Below are 18,781 nucleotides of genomic sequence, written 5' to 3' on the forward strand. Positions count from 1 at the left end.
CTAACTTTTATTTTCTGCTTTATTTCATACAGGGGGACTGGGGGTACACATTTGACACAGACGCTCATTCATAAAGGAACCTGATGTTGGCTGGTGTGTGTGTTTATGTGTGTGTGTGGTTGTGGGTGGGTGTGTTTAATGTGTATTGATGTGTAGAGATGGACAGGATGAGCAGATGGCACAGAACTCAAGAATTCTTCGGAGAAGCACAGTCTTTATGGCTCATATACCACTCTAATTATCAGCCTAAGTGGGTAAAATTAATAATAAAAAAAATCAATTTAAATCTGTCTAGTTCAGTGAGATAAATTCTCACTGAACTTTGCTCTTTAAGAAGTTTTTTTTTTTTTAAATAAACTTCACCTGATGTCGTCAACTATTACTTAATTGTTATGGTCCTCTCCGGTCTGTGTGCTGGAATACTGACTCTTAATGGGAGTTTAAATTAGTCTTAAGATTTGTTTAGTCAGTATTTTTTTTTTTTTTTGTATGAGAACACAAATTTCAAGCTTCAGAGATATCAAATGCCATAAACGTTTATGAAATATTCCTGTTCTGTAACAGCTAGAGATGTTACATAGGCACCAGTGTTTGAATTGTGCAAGAGCTCTAAGGGAGCTCAACATAATAGATGGTCAAAGATGTCTCTCCATGTGGCGACCATGTAATAAATATACAGCTGTCTGATGTTGTTGTGTTGCAGGGGCATGGCTACTCACTATGGAGCCCCTAAGAGGACAGGGTGGGAACTTTTTTTCTGAAATAGATGTGTGTTTCCTCACAATAATTTCTGCATGCCCTTGCAATAGTTTGCATACCCTCACAATAAGTTTTGCATTCCCTCGCAATAAATTTACCATAGTTTTACTACAGTAACCATATTTTAACCTTGATATTCATAGTAAAACCATAGTAATAATACAGGAAAATGAAAGCTATAGTAATACAAATTATAATTTTGTTGTTATAATGGTTTTACTACAAATACCAAGATTAACCAAGCTTAACCCATAGTAAATCTATGGTTACTATATGGATACAGTGGACTTTATTAAAACCATGGTTTCTGCCAAAAAAAAAAAAAAAACAAAGCAAAAAAAAAAACAAACAAAACAAAAACAGGGTTAGCCTACAACAGTCATAGTTATTAAAATATCACTATAAAAAAATCCATGATTTCCACCAAAAACTATGGTTACTACAGTCTACAAAATTACTATACTATACAAACCATGGTTTGTGCCATAAAAAGACAGTTACTAGAATTACGGTTACTATTACTAAGGTAAAACAATGGTTTCTGAAAACAAAAATACAAACAAAAAAAAACATGGAACTGTCATGGTAACATATAGTAAAGCCATGGTTTTACTTCAGTAGCCATAATTAAACTATGGTATGTGTATAGTAAAACCATAAAAATCTTTTATTAGCATAGTTTTGGTTTTCCTGCATTATCAATATGGTAATACTACGAATATCATGGTTAAAATATGTCTGCTGTAGTAAAACCATAGTAATTTTAATGCAAGGGAATGCAAAACTTCATGCGAGGGAATGCAAAACGTATTGCAATGAAATTCAAACTTTTGTGAAGGAATTTAAATCTTACTGCGAGGGAACACAAAACTTATTAAGAGAAAGTTAATTGTGTCCTTGAGCAAGGCACTTAACTCCAGGTTGCTCCGGGGGGATTGTCCCTGTAATAAGTGCACTGTAAGTCACTTTGGATAAAAGCGTCTGCCAAATGCATAAATGTAAATGTAAGTGCAAAACTATTGCAAGGGATCACAAAACGTATTGCGAGGCAAAGCAAAACTAGTTTGGAAAAAATTCCCACCCTGTCCTCTAAGGGGCTCCATAACTTGCCTATTAACTACGTGCATTTTAATAAACATAGTGATTGTTCAGTTCTAGGATAAATTATTATTTAATATTAGTAAATTAGGTGTACCAGCAATCATAATTAAATTAAGAATTATATCTTACAAGTAAAATGGTAACAGTAAAATTACCAGTAAAATTAGTATCCAATCTGCCAGTGTCACTCAGTCACCATCTGTAAATTCCTTCAGAAAACAGCGCGTGACACAGTTTAGTATATTTAGAATTTTCCGCCTGAAAAATTATAATTTCAATTACTCTGGGACAGATAATAGAAAATGTCACATTGTGAAGGCAATACTTTACATTTTTTTTTATTAAAATGAAAGTACTATTGATGGTTACAATAGAAATGGATGGATGGATGGATATGCAGTTACAATAGAAATGGATGGATGAACAGTTACAAAGGAAATGGATGGATGGATGTACAGTTACAATAAGAATGGATTGATTGATGTACAGGTACAATGGACATGGATGGATGGATGTACAGATACAGTGGAGATGGATGGATGGACAGATGGATGGACAGTTACAATGGAAATTGATTGATGGCTTGATGTACATTTACAATGAAATGGATGGATGGATGGATGGATGCACATTTACAATGACAATGGGTGGATGGACGTACAGTTACAATGAAAATGGATGGATGGACAGTTGCAATGGAAATTTATGTATTTAGAGTTACAATGGAATTAGATGAATGGATGGATAAATGGACAGTTACAATGGAAATGGATGGATGGATGGATGGACAGAAACAATGGAAATGGATGAATGGATGTACAGTTATAATAGAAATGAATGGATGGATGTACAGTTACAATGAAACGTGTCACAAAGTTCATTAAGTGCAATAGAAAATCCTTTACAATGCCACCAATCCAATGTAACTCACTACAATGTAGAAATTCATTTTGTGATTACCATATTTCACCATGGCAACTACACTCTGTCCATTGCCCATTTATTACAGCATGCTGTGAAATCTCCATTATTGGTTTGGATGTTAAAAGGCATAAAAAGGCTCAGGTCTTTATTAACAGGTAATCAATATCAGCAAGAGCAGTTGTGGCTTGATTTTTGTATAATATTAAGTATATCAATGACAATTAACAACATAATAAATAAAATAAGTTAAAAAGTATTACCGTAAAAATTTAACTGAATGAATAGAAGTACATCATTAATATGCAGTATAGTATACTATACATAAATAGGCTGTATTACATATCTAATATGTGAGCTTACTAAGCCAAGTATCACTGCTACTATTGTCTAAGTTTAGGGATTTCAGGAAACTCCTAGCCCAGCTTTAAACTTCACACCTAACATGTCCCACATTGTTTGTACTACTGAACTGAATGTTCTAAGTACCACTCAGAACAACTTAGAAACCGCATAGCAATGGCTTTGCAACCACCCACAGCATTCATGGGCAAGCACTATTCACATCCCCTATAGAAAATGTAAAAATCTAGTATTATATATAATATTTGGAATGGACATATAAGATAACTTTATGTCTTCATGTTACTGTTAGAGTAGCACTTGGCATTGACATTAAATTCCACCTACAATATAACAACATCACAAATGGTGTCGTTTTGCTGAAGTTGTGTTTAATTTTTCTAAAACTTAATGTGATTATAAACACTTTCTGAAAGCACTCCAGGCAGTTGATTTGAGCAATTAATCAAATAAAGGCACCATAATCTTTAGAAAAATCCATATAGGAACAACTTTATTTGAAAAACCTTTGTGTCCAAATTAAGAGAACTGTGGCAATCTGTAAAGGAGAAATGCTGAGGGAACTATAAATTCGCAGTCACACATCAAAATATTTCTGAAACCACAGTGAACAGGATATGATGTTATGTTCAATGGCTTCTGGTTTAATAAATTATAAGTCACTAATAACAAGAAGTATTCCGTAATTGTTTTTTAAATATACCATACTCACGTTCCTGCAACAATAAAAACATGCTACTTTAAAATGCTTTCTTTGTATCGTAATGTCTTCATGGTGTAAATATCACTCTGTAAAGGGATCAATGGAAAGGAGGAGGCGAGAACCGGCTTGACAATATAAATAATAGTTTTAATGATAAACTTAAGACAAACACACACACATGACGGATATGTCCGTAAACGATCTCTCTCTCCCGCACGATCCTCTGCAGTCGACCTTTATCCCTCTCGGGAGGCTTGATTAGCCTAATACGGGACCGGGTGTGTAGGATCACGACTCGGCCCCACCCTCCACCCTGCCACACACTCCATTATGGGGCCTAAATGAACTTCACATTCTCATGGATGAAACATTTGTGCATTTGTGACTAAGGTTTATTCATTTATTTATTTTAAACCATCAGAATATTTAAAAGAATATATATATATATATATATATATATATATATATATATATATATATATATACTGTATATATGTCGTATATGAGAAGGAACATCTCTGTACTGGGAGGTAGACAGGGGTGTAAAGTAACTAATTACATTTACATTTACATGTACATTTATTCATTTGGCAGACGCTTTTATCCAAAGCGACTTACAAAAGAGGAAGAACATCAGCGAATCATCTTAGGGAGACAGTGGTACAAAAAGTGCCATATTACAAAGTTTCACTATCATCATAATAGTATACAAAACAGATTTAAGTGCAACAAGAAATGTAAATATATATATATATATATATATATATATATATATATTATTTATTTATTTATTTTTATTTTTTTATTTTAGTGACCGGTTAAGTGCTTTTGGAAAAGATGTGTTTTTAGCCGTTTTTTGAAGATAGAGAGTGAGTTAGCTTCCCGGATTGAGTTGGGAAGGTCATTCCACCACCGTGGTATGATCAAACTGAAAGTCCGGGAAAGTGTTTTGGTGCCTCTTTGTTTTGGTACGACAAGGCAACGTTCCTTAGCCGACCGCAGGCTTCTGGTGGGAACGTAGCTCTGCATAAATGTTTTTAGGTATGCTGGAGCAGACCCAGTGACTGTTTTATATGCCAGCATCAGGGCCTTGAATTTAAAACGTGCATGAACCGGCAGCCAGTGGAGAGAGACAAAGAGTGGTGTAACGTGATCTCTTAGGTTCATTAAAGACCAGACGTGCTGCTGCATTCTGGATCATTTGGAGAGGTCTAATAGCACATACAGGAAGGCCTGCAATGAGAGCGTTACAGTAGTCCAGTCTAGTTATGACAAGGGACTGAACGAGCAGTTGTGTGGCATGTACAGAGAGGAAGGGTCTTATCTTCCTGATATTGTAGAGTGTAAATCTACAAGATCTTGCAGTTTTTGAAATGTGGTCTGTGAAATTTAGCTCATCATCAATGGTTACCCCTAGATTTCTGACCGCTTTGGAAGGCGAAACTGTAGTTGGACCCAGCTGCACGGTGATGTTGTGTTCAACAGCCGGGTTGGCTGGAAAGACAAGGAGTTCGGTCTTGGCAGGGTTGAGTTGAAGGTGGTGTTCCTTCATCCAGGCCGAGATGTCTGCCAGACAGGCAGCGATTCGAACGGTCACTGTGGTGTCATTGGGCTGGAAAGACAAGTAGAGTTGCGTGTCATCAGCGTAGCAGTGGTAAGAGAAACCATGTGACTGGATGATGGGTCCCAGTGATGTTGTGTATATGGAGAAGAGAAGTGGCCCAAGCACTGATCCCTGAGGTACCCCAGTAAGTAACTTGTGTGGCTTGGATACTTCCCTCTCCATGCTACCTCAAAGGACCTTTCTGAGAGATAAGAGTTGAACCAGTCAAGCACAGTTCCAGTGATACCCAGTTTAGAGAGGGTGGAGAGTAGGATCTGATGGTTGACTGTGTCAAAGGCAGCAGAAAGGTCCAGCAAAATCAGAACGGATGATCTCGATTCAGCTCTCGCCTGTCTCAGCGACTCGATGACAGACAGCAGGGCAGTCTCAGTGGAGTGTCCACTTTTGAAGCCCGACTGATTGTCATCCAGCAGCTTGTTCTGTGAGAGATAGGCGGAGATCTGATTGAAAACTGCCCTTTCAAGTGTTTTTGCCATGAATGGGATGAGAGAGACTGGTCTGTAGTGTTCTATCTGTGTGGGGTTAAGTGCAGGTTTTTTCAGCAGTGGGGTTACTCGAGCCTGCTTAAATGTAGTGGGAAAAGTGCCTGCAAGAAGGGATGTGTTAATTATGTGTGTAAGTGCCGGTAGGATGGACGGAGAGATGGCCTGGAGAAGGTGTGATGGAATGGGGTCAAGGGAACAGGTTGTGGGGTGGTTGGAGAGGAGGAGTTTAGAGACCTCAGTGTCAGTTAAAGGAGAGAACATAGGGAAAGAAGGGTTGCATACAGGAGCCAGGTGTTTGACAGGGTGTGGTGCTGTGAATGTATTGCTGATGGCTGTAACCTTATCAGTAAAAAATGTGGTGAATATATCTGCTGTCAGTGATGTGTCAGGTGGTGGAGGGGAGGGCAGAGAAGTGTGTTAAATGTTCTAAACAAGCTACGAGTGTCTGTGGTGCTGTTGATCTTGGTCTGGTAATATGAAGTTTTTGCAGTTTTAACGTTATTTGAAAAAGTTGTGAGCAGAAGCTGATATTTACCTAGATCAGCTGGATCTTTAGATTTCCGCCATCTCCTCTCAGCTGCCCTGAGATCAGTCCGATGTTCACGAAGGACGTCAGACAGCCAGGGGCTGGGTGGTGTAGTCCGTGGTGGTCTAGAGGAGAGCGGACAGATGTTGTGTAGACAGGTTGTTAAAGTAGAGCTAAGTGTGTCTGTGGCAGTGTTCACATCAAGCATGGAAAATACATTTATTGTGGGAAGAGAGGCAGAGACATCAGTGGAAAGGCGAGAGGGTGAGATACGTTACTGTAATTAAGTACTTTTCCCCAAGAATTTTACTTTTTAAATACATTTTAAGTGATGTAACTACTTTTACTGTACTATTTTCCCACCGTCTGTGTTCGCTACTTCCCTGTTCTGATTTTATTTGTATCTTTCAACATGATTGGCTAGGGAGAGTCTTGAAAAGCAAAAACTTGAACAGCAGCTGCAGATCTGGTGCCAACTGTAATGGATGTAGAGAATGCCTCAAGCACAGTTTACAGCTGAACATCATGGCTGCACCTGGAAGGGATTTTCGCAGTGAAAAAGGTAAATCACTTGATCGTGTCATGTGCGTTTTATTTGCTCAAGCCAGATATCAGCATTAATCCTGCCTCTAATTTGAAGAAACATATCGAGATAAATTTAATATTTCTGCTTACTAGATTCTGTGTGTCTATAACGTAGCCTGTAATTTAACTATCACTGTGATTATTGGGCTGCTGTGAGAGATTAATGCAATGTTATCAATAGTGCTGGACAATAAAATGATCTACTGTAGATGTCTATCTGAAAAAAGAGAGATGTCCTCGATCAAACTTTTGAGTAGTTTTCTATATTTAGCATAACATATTTCTATATGTTATACATCTAGAACAGGACTGTTCATTACATCAATCGCGATAGAAAGAGCACCACTGGTTGGTTGATCTAGATGATATCTAAAAGACTGACTTTTTATTTCCTGAAGTCTGTAGCTGCGTGCTGTTTGATTGACAGGCAGCTAATGTTTTCACGCTTTACATGCGTGTTTGCTGCCGGTTCGTGTCTAAATGATCAAATACACTTTATGATTCTGCCAATGCCCGTCTTGATGAGGCATTAATGTAAACGCAGTTGTTTATATCTAAAATGAATTGAAGACTTGAAGTGTACACGAAACCAAATAGAGTCTAGTGTCATATAAAGGATATGAATCAAACAACATTAAGGAATTGAGAAAACCTCTCACTACTTTTGGCTGAATAACTTTAGTAGCTTTAAAAATATTAATGTAATAGAATAAAAGTGACATTTTTAATAATAATATTTCAAACAAAAATATTGTTTGTTTTTTCATAATAATGACCCCTGATGTAGAGAATGTGTTAATTGGTATAATAAATTACCAGAAAATTAGAGATGATAAAATAATTTATAATTATGCTTAGACTTTGTAAAGATCAACATTCACAGAGCAATACTTCAGCAGAACATTCCAAAAAACTTCAAACTTCAGAAAATTGTGCATTATGCATTAGATTGAGAACACTCATGTGCTACTTAAAGAAATATTTCACACGAAATAGAAAATTCTCTTATCATTTACTCACCTTCATGCATCTGTCTTACTTCTTTCTTCAGAACACAAATTAAGATTTTTAGAAGAATATTTTAGCGCTGTAGGTCCATTCAATGTAAGTGAAGGGGTGCCACAATTTGTGTTGCTCCAAAAAGCACATAAAAGCAGCAGATAAGTAATACATACTACTCCAGTGGTTTAAGACTTCAGAATGTATATGACAGGTGTGGGTGAGAGACTTCAGAAATGAAATGACAGGTGTGGGTGAGAAAGAGATCAATATTTAAGAATATTTTTGCTAGAAATTCTTCTCTCTGCCCAGTAGGTGGCAATATGCATGGAGAATGTGAATCACCAAAAACACAAGAAGAACAATATGAAATTGAAGTTGAGATTGACTGAGCAGGGAGTAGAATTAATAGTAAAAAAGGAATTAAATACTGATCTGTTTCTCACCACATCTATCATATCGCTTCTGATGACATGGATTAAACCACTGGAGGTACATGGATTAGACTAATTTATGCTGATTTATGTGATTTATGGAGCTTCAATATTTAAGCACTGATTCACTTTCTGACCAAAAGAGCTGAGATATTCTTCTAAAAATCTTAATTTGTGTTCTATAGAAGAAAGAAAGTCATACACATCTGGGATGGCATGAGAGTGAGTAAATAATGAGAGAATTTTCATTATTGGGTGAATTATTCCTTTTTAAGCGTGATGTAGCCCCTGTACCAAACAACTTTTCTCATGCCTGCTTTACCTCCTCTATTGTGCAGGACATGACGTGCCAAGTGATCCTACTTATTTAGCATTTGAACATGTTTTATGCACAACAATAATGCTCTGTCGGTATTAATGGAAATTTAGACACTTCAAATAAACTGATTTTGAATGTAATTGTTTCATACATTATGATTTAAAATGGTGATCAGTGTACTGAAAATAACTTTTTCATGTTTTCATTTGTGTTATCATGTTTCCCTTTTATTTTTTGGAATCAGATTCATGTAGAGTTTATCATAGATAAGTGATGTATTTTAAAATTTGGCATACAGTGTTCATTAAAAATGGGGCATAGGTTTTGCAACTCGGTACTCAACACTCACTACGAGTACCTTTAAATGAGCTACACTTTTACTCTTACTTTAGTAGTTATAACGACAGCTTATTTTACTCTACTCACACAAAATTTTTGGGAAGTAACAGTACTTCTACTTGAGTATGATTTTTCAGTACTCTTTACACCCCTGGAGGTGTACATCCCTCTGTTTATTGCAGATATAAAGGTCACTTTTGTTTGTGATAAATAAAAGAACACCTGTCATAGAGAAAAATGCCTGGCTTCTTGCCAGTTGAAAAACAGGAATACAATTCCCAGATTACTAACCAGCTCTTTCAAAGGCACTCTGTGGAGAATTCTGGTGGCCTCTGAAGTGTCTATATCATTAGCCGCAGTCAAGCGAAGTTTGTGGTCCCAGTTTCATTCAGACTTCAGCAATCTTTATAACCCACCCTCAATATAACATCAAGTTAAAATAGTAGTCATGATATAGTGTCATGATGTTTTAACAAACAAAGGGTCTGTCAAATGCAAATCGAAAGCAGGGTTTTCTTACAGAAATAAAACCTTCAGTCACAGGGAACATGAATACATTTTATCCCCCTCCCCTCGTACCAACAAACTTATTCCCCACCACTGCCAAAAGTACAATAAAAAAGCTGTGCATTTTATGTTTATCCCAGAAGAAAACAACTATTCTATATATTGCATTCAAGCTAAATAAGTGATTATGCACAGTAAGCCCATCATTGTCGCATAATAAACAATAAAAAAGCAGACCGATCAAAATGTGAAATTGGCAACAGGAAGTGAATTCAGGCATCAGGGCTGAAATTGCTCTGTGCTTACCAAAATTCGAACCACTGACCCCAGTAGCCGAAGTTGTTTTTGAAATGAAATGTCCACAGTGTCGCACCAAAAGTGAGTTGTGTTATTAGTTGTAAATTATATAATACAGTCAACAGAAATGCTTCATATTTTAAACATACGCCCAGACCCCAACCCTAAACCTAACTGTCAGTGAAGTAAAAATAATTTTTTTAGGTCTGTTGATTTAATGCGTTAATTCAGTGCAATTAATTACATAAAAAAAATATTGTGTTAAAAATGAATGCAATTAATTATATTCCAGGACCATAACAAGAATTATTCTACAATCGGGGCATTCAAGCTTGAAGTGCAAACTTTGTTTAGAAGGGTGCATAGGCAACGCTATATTGCAAAGAGTTTTTAATCGATTGAGAGGCCTAATAATTTTAGAGCGAAAATACAATCTCCGAATCATGCTCACCATTGTTTATGGAAACACAATTACTTCCTGGTCTCTATCAGACCAGAACCCATGCCTCGGAGATTGCTCGTATATATATAGGGACAAACCAAAACTGGCAACAGGATGTTTGGGCGCCCAAGGCTCATCGATGCATGAGGGAAACGAAGCCTATACTCTCTGGTCCGAACTGACAGAAGGTCTACTGTGGCACAAGTCACACATAGTGATGGCACCGGAATGCACTGTGGGAAGACGTTAAGCTGATGGAGGGAGTTTGATGCTATGGGCAATGTCCTGTTTAGAAACCCTTTGTTAAACCCCCCCATTCATGTGGATGTCAATTTGGCACGTGCCATCTACCTTAACATCGTTGCAGAATAGGAACACCCCTTCATGGCAATGGTATTTCCTGATGGCAGTGGACTCTTTCACTTAGCAGGATAATGCGCCTTGCCACACTGCACACATTGTCCAGGAATGTGACGGGAGCTCACGCCGCCTTGGCGATTTATGTACGCTACCATCGCGGTGCTGTCTGAACTGATCAAGACGTGCTTGCCCCGAATTAGTGGGAGAAACCTCCGTAGGGCAAGAAATACAGCCAGCAACTCTAGGCAGTTGATGTCCCAACGCAGTGGGAGTCCTTTCCAGGAGCCAGTGGTTGCGTGCCCGTTGCACACGGCATCCCAACCCTGCTGTAAGGGGACTCCTGTCCGTAGAATACAGAGGTCTGTCCAGGGTTTGAATCTGGTGGCAGGCGGGGATGATGAACACACGGTGAGTGCCGCGGTACCATGCCCATCTCGGGATTCGAGTCTGGAGCCAGTGCTGAAGCGGTCTCATATGCATCAACCCTAGCGGCACGACTGCCGTGGAGGATGCTATATGTCCCAGGATCCTCTGGAAATGTTTTAGAGGAACCGCCGTGCCTGGCTTGAACAAGGTGAGGCATTTCAGCACTGACTGCGCACGCTTGTTGGTGAGGTGCGCTACAAATGAGACTGAGTCTAACTCCATGCCAAGAAAAGAGATGTTCTGAACTGGGGCGAGCTTGCTCTTTTCCTAGTTGACCTGAAGCCCTAGGCGGCTGAGGTGCCTTAGCACCTGGTCCCTGTGGGTGCATAATAACTCTCGGGAGTGAGCCGGGATGAGCCAGTCGTTGAGGTAGTTGAGTATGCGGATGCCCACTTCCCCTGGGAGGGCAAAGGCTGCCTCTGCGACCTTCGTGAGGATGCGAGGGGACAGGGACATGCCGAAGGGGAGGACCTTGTACTGATATGCCTGGCTGTTGAACGCGAACCATAGAAAGGGTCTTGTTGAGGCAAGATAGAGACGTGGATGTACGTCCTTCAGGTCTACCGCTGCGAACCAATCTTGATGCCGGACGCAAGTTACGATGTGTCTTTGCATAAGCATTTTGAACGGGAGTTTGTCCATGGCCTGGATGAAAACTCGCAAGTCCAACATCGGTCGTATGCTGCTGCCTTTCTTAGGTACAATGAAGTAAGTCTGTAGAGACCGTTCTTAATCTCGGCTGGAGGGACAGGCTCTATCGCATCTTTAAGAAAATTAAGAAAGAAAGTTCCATGCAAAATTCCAGAAAATTATGTCAAGCCTTTAGACAATTAGCCAATTAGCTTCTGAAAGGAGGTGTACCTGTGGATGTATTTTAAGTCCTACCTTCAAACTCCGTGTCTCTTTGCTTGACATCATGGGAAAATCAAAAGAAATCAGCCAAGACCTCAGAAAAAAATTGTGGACCTCCACAAGTCTGGTTCATCCTTGGGAGCAATTTCCAAACACCTGAAGGTACCACGTTCAGCTGTACAAACAGTGGTATGCAAGTATAAACACCATGGGACCACGAAGTCATCATACCGCTCAGGAAGGAGACGCATTCTGTCTCTTAGAGATAACGTAGTTTGGTGCGAAAAGTGCAAATCAATCCCAGAACAGCCAAGTATCTAGATCCACAGTAAAACGAGTCTTATATCGACATAACCTGAGGCTGCTCAACAAGGAAGACGCCACTGCTCCAAAACTGCCATAAAAGATCAGTCTACAGTTTGCAAGTGCACATGGGGACAAATATCTTGTAATAAAAAAAATGTTTGGTCATAATTACCATAGTTATATTTAGAAGAAAAAGGGTGAGGCTTGCAAACTGAAGAACACCATCCCAACCGTGAAACATGGGGGTGGCAGGTGAGGGTGCTTTGCTGCAGGAGGGACTGGTGCACTTCACAAATTAGATGGCATCACGAGGAAAGAAAATGATGTGTGTAATTGAAGCAACATCTCAAGACCTCAGCCAGGATGTTAAATCTTGGTCACAAACAAAGGGACAATAAAGTCAAGGTATTGGAGTGGTCATCACAAAGCCCTGACCTCAATCTGATAGAAAATTTGTGGGCAGAACTGAAAAAGTGTATGCAAGGAAGGCGGCCTACAAACCTGACTCAGTTGCACCAGTTCTGTCTGGAGGAATGGGCCAAAACTCCAGCAACTTATTAAGAGAAGCTTGTGGAAGGCTACCATCGTACCACATTTGTGAAATGACCTTCCCATCTGAATCACTTTCTGTCTTCAAAAAACAGCTAAAATCACATCTTCTCCATGAGCACTTAACCAGTCACAATAACAAACAAACAAACATTCTTGTTGCACTTTAAAGTTAGTGAAACTTTGTAATATGGCACTTTTCATACAACTGTCTCCTTAAGATGATTCCTCTTTTGTAATTTGCTTGTGAATGAGCATCTGCCAAATGAATAAATGAAAATTTAAATGTTTGACCCAAGTAAAACAATTTATTGGCAATGCTACAAAATATTCACAAAGTGTATGTAAACTTCTGACCCACTGGGAATGTGATTAAATGGCAATTAAATGGCAGGAGTTGTGAAAAACTGAGTTTAAATGTATTTGGCTAAGGTGTATGTAAACTTCTGACTTCAGTTTTGTATGTGTTTGTGTATACAGTATATATATTAAATTGAGAGAGATTAGTACACAGTACCTGATTGGTATATCTGATCTAAGACTACTTTGTGTGGGGGCAGATTGTGTTGATTATGCCCTTTGGCTTTTCCAGTGTTTATTAATACTAATCACCTCTTAATGCCTCTAAATAAATAATACATCTATAATATGACGAGAAGTCAATGGTTGGAGGTTATGAGATTGATTGCAGGGAAAATTGCCAGCCTTCTCCCTACTGTGAGTAAATGGTCATGGGTTTAATGGGAGAATTTATAGCACATAGAAACACACTAAGGCCTTATGCTATAGCCACAGCTTGTAAAGTTAACATACATGTCTTTCTGAGTGAGGGCGAGAGTGTACTGATTTAGTAGTGATGAACTGATTTTTTAGTGTTAGGTTTAGGGGTTATAGTTTCTCTTACCAAGCTTTCCTGGTGAAGATTACTGAATCTTCCAATCAGTTTTCCCTTTACTCTTGAAAATAAATAACTCTTCCCCTGTCATTCTATGGTTCGGAAACTTGCCAGTGGGTGTGGAGGCCGATGGCTCTGCACTGAATGAGCAAAGTGGCTCAAATGTACTTTGATAAAGTTGACACAGATGCTACAGTAACCTCCAATACATGAAAAGTGACCCTCAAATATAACAGAGATACTAGTGCTATGCAAAATAATAGAAAAAGACATGCTGGTGCTATTAATTGATTTTAAACATGATCAACACATCTTTGTGTGTTTAGTCACTGTACGCTTCGTCAAGAACACAATTAGGTGACAATTAGAAAAGGGCTTCAAGTTGGAGTATGATGACATGACAGAATGCATCCCTGTCTATTGTTTCTATTTTTTATATTACAAATAACTAGCTTTAGTTATATATATATATATATATATATATATATATATATATATATATATATATATATATATATATATACTCTAGACCTTCATCATGGACTGTGATGACACGTTTCCACCTTATTTAGCAGCATAAATCTACAAAACGTTTTTATATTGGCAATATTTAAAACATTGAGTTTAATATCAACAAATGCTATATAATTTATAACATCATGCTTTGTGTTATATTACCCTGGAATTAGTTTTTAAAAAATTTGTTACCACAGCTGCAAGGGAGTCTCTTATACAGCTGCTGAGAGAATGACAGTATATTTGGCATTTTCTCTCACCTGACAGTCGTAATCCACGCTCAAAAAATAATAGAGGATTTTTTTGGTTTGCTGTTGGAGCAAATGGGTAAGTGAAAATAATTATTGCCGTGGTCTCCCATTCACTACCATTCACCGCTGTCGAAGGTTACCCCTCAATCTTTTACTTCCACGTTCCAAAACCCGGATGGTGAAAACTGTAAACCTAACTGTCAATGGAGTGAAAATTTAATTTTAGAGTGAAAATGCAGCCTCCAAATTCCACTTAAAGTTCCTAATGTGAACGTGATTAATTCCTGGTTTCCATGAGACCAGAACACATGTCTCGGAGATTGCCTGCTCAACACACTATCAGAAGCAACTATAGGGAAAGGTGAAGATGTGTGAATTGATACAAAAATGTCTGATGAGTATAATAGCGCTTGTCAGTAATTTGGCAGAATGGGGTCTATTTCAGGTTCCAAGAACATTCGAAAGTAGTATGTTGTTTTCCCGTGTGATTATATTGACACTACATCACTCACTGGAAAAAGTAACTTGTTTAAAAACATTATATACACAACCGGTCAAAAGTTTTGAAACACTTGACTAAAATGTTTCTCATGATCTAAACCTTTTGATCTGAAGGTGTATGCTTAAATGTTTGAAATTAGTTTTGTAGATAAAAATATAATTGTTCCAACATATTAATTTATTTAATTATAAAACTAAAATTTAATAAAATATTTTTTTTAATTGATGACTTGGACCAAAGAATAAAGAAAAGCTGCCAATAAGTGCCCAGCATATAGATGGGAACTCCTTCAATACCATTTAAAAATTATGCCAGGGTGATTCCTCAAGAAGTTGGTTGAGAAAATGTCAAGAGTAGATGTCTGCAAAATCTATGCAAAGGGTGACTACTTTGAAGATGTTAAAATATAACACTCTTTTGATTTATTTTGTTTAGTCACAACATAATTCCCATAGTTCAATTTATGTTATTCCATAGTTGTGATGACTTTATTATTATTATAAAATGTGAAGAAAAAAACCCCAATTAAAATAAAGAATGAGTACGTGTTTCAAAACTTTTGACCAGTAGGGTATATCATCTGAACTACAATCACACTGAAAAATGTAGTTAGTCACTTATTTTAGTTATTTTCTCTTTAACACTTATGCATACTGTATATGTGTCTGTGTGGACACACTTAAGCATGGTTAAAATCTTGCATGTGCTTTCCGGGGGTGTTTGGCTAGTGTTAGCACGAGCAGCTGTTATCAGTATAATGAGTGTGTCCCTTCTCTCTGTTATAATTAACACTGTTTAATTAAAGCTAGCCCACTCCTGTAGTTGGTTTGGGTGCCACTTGTTAAGTGGGAGGGTGAGAACACAATGGGCTGAGAGACCAAATTTGTTGAGGGGATGATTGCACAATGCTGCTTTAAACCTTGTAATGATCTAAAACTGGACATACAGTACTTTTATTATTTTCATCTTGTGTTACAATATAATAGAATAAATATATGATTTTACATAATGTATGGAATTGGAGAATAGACTTTTGCTGGTGTCCCCCCAGCCTTCATAAATGTTGTTCAATGCGATCCTTATGAAAAGTTACCATGTTAACCATATTTGCTGCAAAAATATCTTACAGTTATTGTTTAACTACTATAAGCAATTTTATCACACTTAAATCATGTTAATATGCATGTTGTTTACGTCTTGTGGCTATACTTTCGAAACATGTATTATTTGTGTATTTTAATGTTTACAGATTGGCCCCCATTCACTTCCATTGTAAGTGCCTCACTTTTACTCAGATATTTGCAAATTTTAAAGGCAAGGTGGAGAGTTGGGGAGAAGGCGAGCAGAAAGCAGCTGGGGAAAAGCAGCTCGACTCAGTGTGCACTTTTATTGCTTCATAAACTTTCATTGCACCAAATCTGCATCTTGTTTCATCCTGGCAAAATAATAAACACACTCTCTAGTTTTTGTCTGAGAACATTCTCTCTTTTTTATGGTGTGGAGAAAATAGACTCAAAGATCTTGCATTCAGCATGGCTTATGAAATATCCCCTTTGGAAATAAATAAATAAATGCATCATCGGAGGTTATGCAGGTACATATAAATGGAGGTTTACATGGAGACATGAAAATACTGCAGACAAGGGCGTAGAATACATGGGGGATGCAGGACACTTGTCCCCCTCACTTTCAATAAAACCACATTTTGTCCCCTGCACTTTTTCACTTAGCAAAAGTGCTTACACAGTGTCTTTCATACAGCAAATGCCTAAATGTTTAAATGCAAAAGTTAAAATTCACTGGTTAATCATGTAATTAATTTGATAAATATTTTAAATCAATTGATAGCCCTAATATATATATATATATATATATATATATATATATATATATATATATATATATATATATATATATAGTACTAGTACATTATGACTAAATACAACAGAACTTTCTCACACTTGCCAGAAATGCAACCCCTTGCTTACTTCTGCATTGCAAAATAAGGTGGATGGGATCAAATGAGGATGGTAGAGAATGGGAGGAGTGGGGTGAGGGAGGGAGGGATTGACAGTAGAGTCTGCTTGATCACCATTTGAATATAAAGAAACTTTTGTAACCTTGATACAACGACAATAGATCTGGCAGAACAGCTGTATTTAAAGCAGCTGGCCTGACTCTAGCTCCGTGTGCCCGGCTGAAACCCAGCCAACTTATCTGCTTTAACAACACCTTATTAAAATCAAGTAAGTTTGTCCTTTACCCCACTTCATCACAGCCTCTATTTCAACCCCACTGGCACCCGGGAGATAGAGTCATTCCACCAAACAGAGCATAAATCCAGGAAAGCACCGTGGGCAAGGTCTTCAACAGAGGTCTATTCTTCAACACTTATGCATGAGGTCAGCAAATCTTCTGTTGCATACATTTAGGCACCTGGAATGGAAGGAAGGAGGGAGTGTTTGCACTTCTGTTAATCGCACAAACTGTGGGTGTATTGTATGTAAATTAAGTGGCCCAAAGTGCAATTTTCTATTTTCGTAAGAATTGGTCATTGCGTGAGTTCAGAACAATTAATAATTCCCTTCAATCACTGTTGAAGCTGTTTGTTAAATCCAAAAATTAGGAGATTTGTTTTACATTTTCAAGAGGTGATGATTTTTTTAATATGTTATTATTATTATTTAATTAATTATAATTTTTTTTGTTATGTTTAAGTTACTGCAAAAGGGGCCAGTGGAAGGAGAGACTAAATTGTTTGGATTTGATTATATTATATTATATAAACACTATTTTGATTAAATGTTTGAAGTGTAATTTAGAATTTAGAAATATTTTTTCCTGTTTTAATCAATTATTACAATTTTTCAAAATCAGTGTCAACAATCACTGTTAATACTAGTGTGTCAGTACAGTTGATGAAAATGATTAATAATACTTACATTCTCTGTAATTTAACAGAGCCTACATCCATATCCTGAACCACATTTTCCATGCATATAAAAGAACGTGTCCCATTTAACAAGGATGCACAAAATAATGTAAATCCACATTTCTATTCTTCCAATTCATTCCATATAGTCCATTTACACTACCAAATTTTTATGAATGTACTATCTTTGTTTATATTATTAGTGCTTGACATGGAATGGACTGTATAATAGGATGGAGATGGTGCAGGAAAAGCACCTCCATTGTCCCAATTAGTGCCTTGCGTGGGCGATTTCACCAAACCCACTTGCGCCTACACTTAGCGCACACTTGCATAAAAATACCAATACTTCATGGCCATGCCCACTGACTTTGCACTTATGAGTTAAGGCATTGCACTGTGCTTAGCACTTGGATGCTTAAAATATTGCATGTAGTCTGTATGTGCCTCAAGCTACAAAGTGAATTAGCATTCTGCTCGCTGTTATCTTCTACAAACAGAGCGTGCAATGCTTATAATGGTGTTTTGTGTGTATGAGCCAAGGAGCTCATAAAGATATCAGCTGGTGTTGGCCTAACACAGGCTCTATACATTAACTTTGAAGCGTACAGCATATGCAAACTATATATTTATCACATTAAATAAACAGCATTTGCGGTTTAATAATAACACTGGGACATAACGTGATTTTAATGTGTGTGCTGAATATTTACGGAATGATATTTGTACATCAGAAGGTATCAGTTTTTATATCAAAGCATATTTATAAGCATGGGTACAAGTACATG

The sequence above is a fragment of the Xyrauchen texanus genome, chromosome 44, assembly GCF_025860055.1.
Source record: "Xyrauchen texanus isolate HMW12.3.18 chromosome 44, RBS_HiC_50CHRs, whole genome shotgun sequence".
NCBI lineage: Eukaryota > Metazoa > Chordata > Actinopteri > Cypriniformes > Catostomidae > Xyrauchen > Xyrauchen texanus.